This window comes from Pinus tabuliformis, chromosome 9 (genome assembly GCF_031772625.1).
Source record: "Pinus tabuliformis cultivar Carrire ecotype Pingquan chromosome 9, CPIR1, whole genome shotgun sequence".
Taxonomy (NCBI): domain Eukaryota; kingdom Viridiplantae; phylum Streptophyta; class Pinopsida; order Pinales; family Pinaceae; genus Pinus; species Pinus tabuliformis.
Genome location: NC_142307.1, coordinates 1,951,243,210 through 1,951,256,576, shown reverse-complemented (window position 1 = coordinate 1,951,256,576; position 13,367 = coordinate 1,951,243,210).

The following is a 13,367-nucleotide window of genomic DNA, read 5'->3' as shown; positions in this document are numbered from 1 at the left end:
AGAGTACTAACTCCATGTTCCTAGCTTGTTATACGATGCATGAACCTTCTGATAATGTGTGGCTATTAGATAGTTGTTGTAGTGACCACATGATAGGAAACAAGAATTTGGTTGAAAATTTGGATCAATCAGTGAAGATAGAGGTAAATTTGGGGACTAACAAGACTATGGATGTAGATGGCAAAGGAGTGGTTAACATTCTTACCAAGCAAGGGGAGACGAAGACAACATGAGAGTTATATAATGTCCCTGGTCTCAAACATAATTTTATAAGTGTTTTCCAATTGACATAGAAAGGATACATAGTTATCTTTCAAGGACAAGAATGTGTTATATATGACAAACCCCCAAGCAAGCAACTGATAGCAAAGGTGCAGATGATGAGGAACAAACTCTTTCCTCTAATTATGAATTACAGTGATCAATTCAATTATTTTATAGTTGCATGTTCTAATGATTATTGTTTATGGCACTTTTGATTTGGACACTTGCACTTTTTTGGTTTAAGATTGTTGTAGCATAAACAGATGGTTAGAAAATTACCTCCCATCAAATAAACTTCTATTACTTGTGAGTGTTGCATCTTGGGAAAGCAACATAGTGAAATTTTTTCCAAATTTAGTTGCATTCAAAGCAAAGAAACCTCTTGATCTAGTGCATATAGACTTGTGTGGACTATGATGACACATTTGATTGCCAGAAGTTGTTACTTCCTAACTTTCATTGATGACTCTAGAAGAAAGACTTGGGTTTACTTCTTGAAGCAAAAGTCTGAAACTTTTAAAAAGTTCAAGGAATTCAAAGGCTTAACAGAGAACCACTGTGATTGACAAATCAAGGTATTGAGGTGAGATCATGTTGGAGAATATGACTCAAAGGCATTCAATGATTACTGCAAACAGCATGGAATCAGAAGATAATTTACAACAAGATACACAACACAACAAAATGGTCTAGCAAAGAGAAAGAACATGACAATTATGAACATTGAAAGAAGCATGTTGAAAGGCAGAAACTTGTCTAATGAGTATTGGGCAGAAGTAGTTGCATGTGATATTTATGTTATCAATAGATCTCGTACAAGGAGTGTGATGAAAAAAGTGCTATAAAAAGTATGGTCAAGTATGTCTTGTGGTGTATCTCATCTCAGAGTATTTGGATGTGTAGCTTATTCTAATGTTCCCAAACAACGAAGAGGCCAACTGGATGATAAAAGTGAAAAATGCATATTTATTAGTTATAGTGAGCAATCAAAATATTACAAATTTTATAACCATGTCACCAAGAAGACCATAATTAGCAGAGATGGTGTGTTCTTAACAAGAATCGTGGAATGGGACTATAGAAAAAATAGTTGATGCACAAGTGCCATTAATGGAAGAAGATGATGTAGCATAAAAGGAGAAGAAAGAATCACAAGTGAAGACACCAAACAGAGACACAACAAAAAGGACTCCAAGATTTTCTGAACAACATGGATCTTCAAGTAGATCAACAGATCGAGATTCTCCCAACAATCAATCAGGTCATGAATCAAGAAATGGTAAGAGAAATATGAGAAGTCTAGAAGATATTTATGATGATTTGGATGTTAGTTCAAAATTTTCATTGTTGTCCTTCCAACCTTCTTTGTTTAAAGAAGAAATCATAGATGAAAATTGGGTGCAACCCATGGATGAAGAAATTGAAGCTATTGAAAAGAATGATACATGGGATTTGGCTGATTTACAAAGGACAAAAACCTCATTGGTGTAAAATTGGAGTACAAGACAAAGTTGAATGACAAAGGTGAAATTTACAGATTTAAAACACGACTTGTAGCAAAAGTATTCTCACAGCAACCGAGAATAGACTTGGGAGAAACATTTGCTCCGGTAGTCAAATTGGATATAGTAAAAGAAATTTTAGCCACGACATCTTATAACAAGTGGAAAATATATCGGATGGATGTCAAATAAGACTTCTTGAATGGAATTCAAGAAGAAGAAATTTATGTGCAGCATCCCCCAAAAGATAAAGTTCAGGTTGAAGAAATCGCTCTATGGACTCAAGCAAGTGCCCAAAGCTTGGTATAGTAGAATTGAAAACTACATGATCAAGAATGGCTTTTGCAGAAGCAACATTGAGCCTGCCTTGTACACAAAGGTAAATGAGCATGGACATATTTTGATTTCTTGTTTATATGTTGATGACATGATTTTTACAAGTGATTTTGAGTTAGATGAATTAAAAGCAGCCATGATGAAAGAATTCGAGATGACAGATCTTGGTCTCATGAAATATTTTCTTGGCATATAAGTTGATCTCTCTAAAAAAGGAAATTTTATTTGTCAAAATAAATATGCTAGAGATTTTCTGAAAAGATTCAGGATGGAGAATTGCAAACATGTTCCTACACCAATTGCAATAGGTACAAAGTTAAGTAAGGATGATGAAGGACCAGATGTCAATCTGAATCTATTCAAAAGGTTGGTTGGAAGCCTCATGTATCTCACAACTACAAGACCAGATATTATGCAAGGAGTGAATTTGATTTCCAGATTTATGGAGACTCCAAAAGACACACATTGGAGTTCAGGAAAAAGAATTTTGAGATACATAGTAGGAACTAAATATTGTAGCATAATGTATGCAAGCACATAAAAGAAGGATTTGATTGGATACACTAAAAATTATTTTGCAGGCAGTTTGGATGATAGGAAGAGAACTTCTAGCTATGTGTTCCATATTGGTTAAGGTGTGATTTCATGGGCATCTAAGAAACAACCTATTGTAACCCTATCATCAACAAAAGCAGAATATGTAGCAGAAACATCATCAACATGTCAAGTAGTATGGTTAAGAAGAGTATTTGATGGACTCAAGCAGAAACAATAAGGATAAACAATAATATATTGTGACAACACCTCAACGATTGAACCAAGAATAGTGTGTTTCATTAGGAGAGAAAACATATTGATACTAGATATCACTTTATAGATAACTTGTGAGCAATGGAGAAGTTCACTTGAAGCCTTGTAAATCTAGTAATCGATTGGTTGATATATTTACTAAGTCATTAACAAAAGATGTGTTTGAGTTTTATAGAAGAAACTTGGGTGTTGTAAGCCTAGCTAAGACATAGACCAACATGCACGTTTGATTCGTCATGATTCATGTCTTAGTTTAGTGTGCATAATTAAGGGGGAGTGTTAAAATTATCTAATTACTCTCGCATGAGGAGTTGGCTCAAATTAGAGAGTCAATTAACTAAGTGTTAAGTCAAGTCGAGTTAAGTGATAGGTGAATTGAGTGTATGGTTGTATGTCATGATATTTTAGGTGAGTCGCTAGTCGAAAAGGTTAAATACCCTTCATCGGGTTCATTGTAATAATGAAGTTTTTGTGACTGGAGTGAATTACTAATAGATCTCGATGCAGGGTTGTAAATGACACTCCACGAGACCTTCCAACTCACCATTGACTATATTATATGAGAGTTCAATAGTCTTACCCTCAGTCATCAAGGGAAAAAGTATGAGGTGGTTTGGCTTCGCGACCACGGGTTTATATTTAGATCTTCAAATGTCACATGTTAAAATTTGTAGTACCTTGTGAGTTGATGAGGGATCATTTCTAAGTACGGTTTAGAGGCTCTTGGTTTATAGCACCCCAAATATTTTTGAATAAGGTATAATATGTAAATGTCTTATTAACTCAATCATATTTAATAATGATATTAAGATTTTGCTATTACTTTTATTTGAGGTAAATGTGATAATATTTTATATTAACATACAGTAGATTAAAATTATAATATATAAGTAGTGAGTGAAAATATAAACTTTAATACCTATTAATGAGTAGCATGTCCTTGTTGTTGTTTAGAACAATAATAATAAACAACAACAATGTCAATAATGTATTATTGTTGTTGCTTAACACCAAAACTTATTGTTGTTGTTGCAGTTCATACATTCAGACAATGAATATCTTATTCCATTCATGTGGTGCAGTTCACGGATAGACAATGAATATCTTATTCCATGCATGTGGTGCAGTTCATGCATGGAAAACGTGATAGGTTCACAAACATTAAATTTTCTTTTTTAATTAGTTAAGTGATGACCTAATAAATTAATAAACAATGGGTAGTAATGCTAAGCGTGTTCATTTTTTCTAATTTTATGGGGCGGCCTATTATTAATTTGAGCAAGAAAAATATTGTTTCAATGTTTTAAGAACATACATTATAAAGATAAATGTTTGAAATTGTATAACTGTCATCTTGTTATAAAGATAATTATTTTTAAACTATATATTTTATATAACTTCATTTATAATATTTATCATCTTCACGGGGTTGTCTATTATTAATTTTAGCAAGAAAAAGATTGTTTCAATGTTTCAAGAACATACATTATAAAGATAAATGTCTGGAATTGTATAACCATCATCTCATTATGAAGATAAATGTTTTAAAACCATATATTTTATATACTTTTTTCAAGAAAAAGATATAACACATCTCGTTTCAAGAAAAAATGGTTGTTTCAACTTGAGAAAACGTTGGTTCTAATAAGCATTTTAATAATTATTAATTAAATTTAAATGTATAGTTATTCAATATAAAATCCATAAAGGGTTTGTTTTAATAAATATTTTATAATTATTATTTAATTTAAATATGAAGTTTCAAAATATGAAAATTAGTAATATGAATGATTAAGGTATAATATTATTTCTAAGGTTTATAATATTAATTCTAGGGTTTAATATAAATCTATTGGGTTTATAATTATAATCAATCATGCCAATCTATGGTTCTATGTCATATTGTGATAAAGATTGTCTCAATAAGAAAATCAACCATGCTCAACCATGTTCCAACGTTTTAGTGTGACAAAGATTGTTTCAATATGAAAATCAACCATGGTCAATAACCATGGTCACATTGTGACAAAAATTGTCTCTTGGTCCAACGTCACATTGTGACAAAGATTGTCTCTTGGTCCAATGTCACATTGTGACAACCATGGTGATCCATGGTCTAACATGGTCCAACATCGCATTCAACCATGGTTAAACATTGTCTACCATTGTCCAACTTCACATTGTGACAAAGGTTGTCACAATATCAAAATCAATCATGGTTAACCATAATCCAATGTCGCATTGTGACAAAAATTGTGTCAATATGAAAATCAACCGTGGTCAACCATGTTTATTTTAGGGTTTAAAATATTTATCTTAGATTTTATATACCCTGGATTTATAATATGTATCACTTAGGTTTAATATTATTCCATTGGGTTTATAATCCATTGGGTTGTTAGTATTAATCCCTTGGGTTTATTATTCTCTTGAGTTTATAATATTTATCTTAGGGTTTATATGCCTTGGGTTTATAATATTAATCCCTTGTGTTTAATATTATTCCATTGGGTTTATAATATCAATTCCATAGGTTTATTAATCTAAGGGTTCATATTCCTAGGGCATAATATTACTCATATGGTTTATAATATTAATCTTTTGGGTTTAATATTAATAAAACAATATTAATAAAAAATAATAATAATTAGTTTATTATTATTATTTATTAACAATATTTATATTAATTGACATTTAACTAGCAATATGTATATTTTAATAAATAATAATAAAAAATAGTTATTAATTAATTAATTATTTACTGAATTAATTAATTAATTAATCATATATAAAATAAAAATGAACAAATCAATTATTATTACTATTATTTATTAATAAATAATACTATTAAATTTAATTTATAATAAAAATGATAATATTGATTAATAATAGTAGTAATAATAATTAATCATAATAATGATGTGGTTGTGCATGTGATTAATATATGCCTTCAAAATATATCAACCACATTTACTAATGTAGTTGTGCTAGTATCATTATTAGTCATCATCTTATATATTTAGTATTACTTTCTTCTACTTACTTTTATATGCTCATACATTTACTTTAGAGAAACGTTCCATGATTGCAAATGATATTGGGGTGAAAGCATGAAGATGGGATACACTTTTGGGCCAAATGTGGCGATGAAATTTCAAGTTTTTCTTCTTTAATCAAATTGAAGCTCTCAAAATTCATATAAGCATTGTAAATTTTGATTTGGAGTAAGAAAACAAATTGTGGAGAATTATGTTATTGTCCTAATGATATTTTTTTGCCAAAATATTTAGTGTCATATAATATGTCATTTTTTCTTTAAATGAAATGCTTATCCTTGCAAATTTTCACACATCTTAAGAGGTATGTGTGAGGTATGTGTGTGTTCACATAGCATAACTTAGTCTGCAATGTGTAATATATATATATATATATATATATATATATATATATATATATATATATATATATATATGAATGATCTACACGAAGAAAGCTAAGTTTTTCACATTAACAATTTAATTTTATGCAAAATTATGTATATTTTTTAATTTTTCGAAGTGAAGGGAATAGGTTGGGCATGACTCTCTCCGTCGACTAGGGTGAAGGGAGTGCAGGTGAAAGGTCTGATAGAGCAGGTGGTATACATGTAAGGGGTAAGGTAAAGGGTGGTTCATAGATGTCGTACCCTACTGAGTGATATTCCCCCTTTCCTTGTGAAAGCTTAATAAATGGGTGGTTTGTAAAGGACTTTTCCATTGTCCTAGGATGAAGGCAGAAGCAAGTGAAAGGTCTAGTAGAGGTGGTATACACTTCAGTAAGGGGTGGGTAAAGGGTAAATAGGGCATGCATGGAGGGATGTACAACCCATTCAGTCCACCAGGAAGAGAAGTAGTACAGTATGGATGGTGGCATGAAACCAACCTTCTTACTCTTACCTCTTTATAATACCTTCATCCTAGGAGCATGGAGGGAGTCATGCCCAACCTCTTCTGAAGCCAGTAAGGAATATCAGTAGGGGACGCCATCTATATACCTTACCTTGTTTCCTACCCACCTACCTGCAAGAACTAGATCTGTAGCCCTAGACCAGAAGGAATGCACGTAGTGAGTCGGGAATGTTATGATGATCCCTTACCTTAGAAGCAACGGATGCAATGAGTTTCTCCCTTACCTTATGCCTAGACCCAACACGTATTTCATCGGGCGAAGTAATATTTTACTTTCATTTTTGAAACACGTGTTCATGTAAGGTTTTTTCAACTATTTAAATAAATTGAAAAACCAAGAGTACCCTTTTGAAGAGGAATCGTAAACAAAGATAGTCATATTTTTTGAAAATGTTTCGTTGTGTATATTTTATGATATTGAGTTTTTATTCAACTTCCTTAAAATTGTTCAAAAAATTATCAAGCATTATGTTTAAAAGAAATTACTAAGATGGAAAATATCATATGAATTTGAAAATGTCAAACTCATATGCCATTGGATAGAGGATTCCTTTGTGAATCCAACATGATCAACTTCGTCACCTAAGGATAAATTTTTCCCTAAGCATGTTAGGGTACAAAATGGTGTTGCAGAAAAATTTGCAGAAGAGGGGCTAAAACTCTGTTTTTTAGGCCCTCAACAACTCGATCGAGCGCTTAAAACGCTTGATCGAGTGTTTGAAATTCAAATTTCAAATAGCTCGATCAAGGGTTTAAGAAACTGTCGATCGGGTTAAACAAAGGCTCAATTGAACTATAGGCTTGATTCATCTATCATAATTATCTTAAAAAAAACTAAAAAAAATAAGCCTCTAAATACGAAAAATTATTTTTTCCACAAATAATTTTTACAAATATTAAAATATATTCCAAACTCTAATTTTCCAAATTTTATTTTATTTTACCAAGAAAATAATTATAATAATATATAGATAACTTTCTATAAAAAAATTTAAATTTGCTTTTTTAATTTTGAAATTCTTAAAAATGATAATTTGTTTATTGTTTTCATTTTAAATATAAAATATTTTTATACTTAATCATCTTTTAATTTTTTAATGTATATATTCTCAATAAAATAAATCAAATTATAATAAATAAATAAATAAAACAACAAACTAAATTAAATTAAATTTTATAATATTGTTATTTTAAAAATAATTTCATACACAAATTTAAATTTAGATTACTCAAATTCAAATTAGTCAAATAATGTTTTAAAATTTATGATTTCCTTGTGTTTTTATTATTTAAAATATATATACTGCAAACTTAAGTTAGGAGTAAAATTTTCTATTTATACTTCACACTTGTGCAGATTGAGGACATAATTGAGCGCAATCACATTTTATAGGTTGAGAGAGATTTATAACCATAGATTCCATTGCATCCATTACAATTATATTAATTATAACTTACAACTATGTTAATTATTACTGCACTCATTTCTTTTCTTGAGCAAATGGATATCACCGCATATCTATATATATATATATATATATATATATATATATATATATATATATATATATATATATAATTTTGATTTTAATAGATATGATTATGATCGAGGGAATCGTGTTTATTAACTCTTCAGTGAATTTTATAAAATATACATTTCCAACACCATCAAATTCACAATTTTGAGTTACACTTATTCATATAAAAAATTATATAATTTTGCCCCAAGGGTTAGCTCAACTGGTCAAATAAGTGCCTCATCGTTCAGGAGGTCACAAGGTCAATTTTCCCCAAAGCCCTTGGGGTTAGGCCTAGCTATTGGTCGTGGGACTTGATACCCTTGATCAAGCTTAGATATTTCCATGGACGTAGCGGCCACCCAGTGACTATGGGTGTTTGTGAACCACACGTGAAAAAAAAAATTTATAAAATTTATTAAAATCAAATTGATACATTTTCTTATGTTTAATTAATTTATTATTATTTTTGTAAGCTTGGTAGGACTACATCTTCATCATGTCCAACTTCTCACCCCGATCAAGGGGATAACACAAGATTTGAACCCAAGACTTTCGGTTCAATGAGAATTCATTTCCACTGCCATTACCAATTGAGCTACCCCAAGCAAACAATTTATTATTTAAATTATATTTATAATAAATTTATTATTTAAATTACAACATTGAAAATTTAAATCATATTAAAAACTATGTTTTAAGTAACTAAATTATAAATATAAGAATATTACAATTTCAGTTGCAAGAGGGATAGAATCATTTTTCAAATCTATACACCAAAAAGTTAGAAATGCAATGAGAAATTAATCAACACCATTGTCAATTACCTATTCAAATGTAATTAGTAATTAAATTTGTTTTTTTTAAACTATAAAATACTTACAATTTGAAGGTTTACAAATAATTATTGATATTTACATAAATTTTAAAATTTCCAGCTTTAAGGTTAGATCGAGATTTAAAGCTTGATCAAGCCTTAAATCTCGATCGAGCTCCTAACCTGGGGTTACAAAGGAGCTCGATCAAGGGTTTGTTTAAATGTTTTTTTAGCACTCAGTAATTTTCTGAGCCTGCAGAAGAAAATCACAAAGGTAACGAGAAACCAACTTTGGAAGCTGGAATCTAGCCCTGCCAGCTTCAGAGAGGGCTCTCTCTATAAGATTTAACTTTGTTGGATTGAATATTAGGCTAGCTATGAAGTTTAAGGTTTGATTTTTATTTTAAATGGTTGGTTGATAACTAAATTACCATTAGGTTATGGAGTCTATTACATAAAATACGGATTGACTACAATGTCTACAGATAGATCTCACAGGGATGGGTAGCCAAATTGAATGGATTCTTTAAAGTCTTTGAAATGGAGAAGGAAGAACATATTGAAGGTTCACTTTAGATATAGAGCATTGTTACCTGAATTCTATATTTAAAGATCAGAAGAAAAAAATGAATTATTCGTAGTCAGCTGCATAGTGTAGATTTAAACAAATTCTGCCCTTTTCTTATCTATTGAATAATTCAGATTTGGAAACAAATATGTGCCATAATTCAAAGAAATATAAACACATAAGATGATAGATGCATTTCACCGACAACTTGAAACAAAAATCTTGTGAAAGAGCTTCTGTATTACTAGTAAATCCGTTGATGCTTCAACAATATACAATATTATTTTATGTTAAAAAACCAACCTCTATTACTTCAACAATTGAAGTATTTATAACTAATTTAGAAAAAATATCTTGTCAGGATGACGAGGATGCATCTACATAATAATAGGACTGAATTAATCTAACTTATTACAATAATATTATGGAAATTGATTTGTCTGAAGTGGTGGCACTAAAATGAGGGAATAGTTGGTTGCCTGGCGCTGAAATTCTGTATGTGTTGTAATGCTAAGTTTTGCCAATAAAATTATCTTTTGCTCTAGTAACTCACAATTTTTATCCTAGCATTGTTTGCTTGGGATATTCATCTTATCAACTTCCTGTACATTTTTTCGACTTCAGTATACTTGGAAAATGACGTCGGGTGATGAACAAGTTCAGAATTCCATACTGAATGTCAATATCATGTGTCAATGCTTCTAGGAACGCCTTTCCTATCATACTGATCTTCCGGTTGTAATATTTGAACTATCTCTTGCCTTGTTCATAATCTTCTCACTGTAATCTAGCCATGTGCTGAGCTTGTCGTTAATCACTAATAGGTTTGGAAGTCCTTTCTTATAGAGAGGCTCCAGCTTGGAAAAGAATCTATGTATACTTGTGTTCATATTTTGACCCTTCTCTTCTAGTTGTCTCACTAGATTCCTTTTAGTCAGCACTTTCCTGACTTCAAAAATTGTTTCAGTCCCGTCTTGAATTTCTAACTCTTTCAATTCTTGACTTTGTCTTGGAATTTAGAAATTTGATAAGCTCAGTGGCTTCATTTGGTTTATCTCCTAGCTGCTTCTGGACCTACTCAATGGCTTCATTTGCTCATTCAATTAGCTCTTGTTGTTCAAAAATGATTTGGATTGAAGGTCAAATTTCTCCCATGTCTCCATTAATCCTTTTCCAGATATTTTCCTTCACTTGCGCCAATCTATTGCCCATGGCACAATCTTTTCCCATTTTCTGCAATCATTGGGATAATGTCTGGGACCTCTGTGTTTCTATCAAGTAAGCATTTTCAAACCTTGTACTCTTTTCCTCTAAACTCTTTATTTCCAGTTTCAGCTTCTTTAGCTCCTCTTCCTGTATAGACATGTTTTCCATAGATTGAGCTAACTTAACTAAGTCATCTACAACTGATGTGGGAAGCACAATAGAAGACGATGTTCCTACTATCTGTAGAGCCTCTACTTTGCACTTGATTATCCATCATTACCTACAGGTTTCCCTCACTCATCTCTCTCTTTTGCCTCATTTTCCTTGCAAACCAACCCAGATCATTACATTTAATGTCTTTAAGCATGATTAAGGAACTTTGCTAATGTGTGACTGTTTTGTTTAGATTTTGACATATTTACAGGATGATTCCGCAGCCATCTGATGATTCCACAAGCCTTTTTGTTAATCTCAAGGTTCCACGTGTCATTTTGCGAAACAAACCACATGGGCACTTAGCAATAAAGGTGCTCAAGGTTCCTGTGCTCTTGGTTCGGTCAGCCACATCATCTACACCTCCGGTCAACGAGGGTCAAGCCACGGTCAACAAAGGCAGCTTAACGGTGTTGCATAAGCTGTTGGGTCACGTCAATGCAACTAGTGATTTGTCCGTGTTACGCAGGTTGTGGGAAACATAATCTAACCCTGGATTCAATTCCCATAACGACCAGAACCTCCAGCTCATCCACGAGGCTTATGACATGTTGCTGAACCTTTATTACGCATGACAGATTAGTTAAATTTCAGTTTCTAGCTTTACGCATTAGGCAATCGTTTAGATGCCTATAAAAACTAGCGTTTGCATACGCTTAAGGTTACTTTTTAGTTGCTGTGTTTTATGAACTTGTTATCATTTTAGTGCATTTCCAGACTCTGTTTTGATAGTGCTGTTCTAGCACTCTTGATTGTAATTTTCTGCATATGGAGTAATAGAAGACAACGCTGTTCTGAAGTTTTCAAATCTTTGAGCCTTCTTTGGGTTGTATGAATGGAGGGCCCCCGTTCATGACTGCCCTTGTATATTATTTTATGTTCAGCATTTCCTTATTTTCCATTCAGCATTTCCTTTTCTTTGAGACATGTACAGCTTGATTTACTTTCATGTTATTTCATTTCCAGCCTTTATTTTCAATTGATCAGTATTATTCTTTTGCAGGTTTTTAAACCTGGGATTGTGTGTGTGTTTGTGTATTTGCTTTATATCTAGTGGTAGTTTCAGTTGACAGATTCAAAGTTGCTGCCTTTACTTTATTTTCATAGCTGATTTTTAGTTTAATTTCTCAAAGTTGTCTGCTAACATATGAATGGTCTCTTTATTACAAATTGTCTATCTTTTAGAGATCAGAATACTAATAAATTACAGCTGGCTTTGAGTACTTTTTAGACTAATCTTTAACTACTTTCTAATCGTGCTTTACATAGTACCATATGATAGAAGCAGAGAGTTAGAAAGAGCTGAACATTATAACTAGTCTTTAAAGTAGATTTTTCTCATTTTTTTTTTTATCACTTTTTAAACTCATCTTTAGCTACTTCCTAATCGTGTTTTACACAGTACTATGTGTTAGAAACAGAGAGTTAGGAAGAGATAAACATTATCATTGGTTTTTAAGTGATTTTCTTACCTTTTATTTGCAGCAGCATGAATGGTGTCTAATGCCATTAGAAAGTGGTTCTTTGCTTTCAGTTCATTTTAAGTTATTTATTTCTTTCAAGCTTTTTCTTTTCAGCAAGTAGTTAGAAACCACTAATCACACACTCTCACTCATCTAGAATTCACCTTACACACACTATCACTCATCTGTTTATAAAAACATCACTCCATCTTAGGAAGATAAATTAACCACAAACAACACCCCAAACGACAAAAAGCTCTAAGAGGTTGCTTAAGTACATATAGTACACCTTCACTTCATCAGCTTACGAGCCCCAGGTTGACAATTAATGACATCAATTTAGAAACACTAAATTGACTAAACACTACCATGGTTGCTAGGGACACCTGTTTGTAGTATAGATGAAATGGGAACTACATCTAGAGGAACAACTGCAAGTTGTGAACTTTGTTCCTTCTCTTTCATCAGTTTGTCCATTTCTGCTTCCATTGCTTTGATCTGGGCACCTTATTCCACTAAAAGCTTCAACATCTCTTCCTTTTGTAGCTTTGTCTCTCCAAGTTCCTTGGCCTGGGGGTCTTCTGTTGCTGGAAGCTTCAATGTTTTATTTAATGTTGCTATGTCAGCATTCTTCTTTCAGATTATCTCCTCTGTAGATTTTGAATTGTCTAGATTAAGGCCTGCTTTGACCACCATTTCCTCCAAGTATTTGATTCTGGTATCT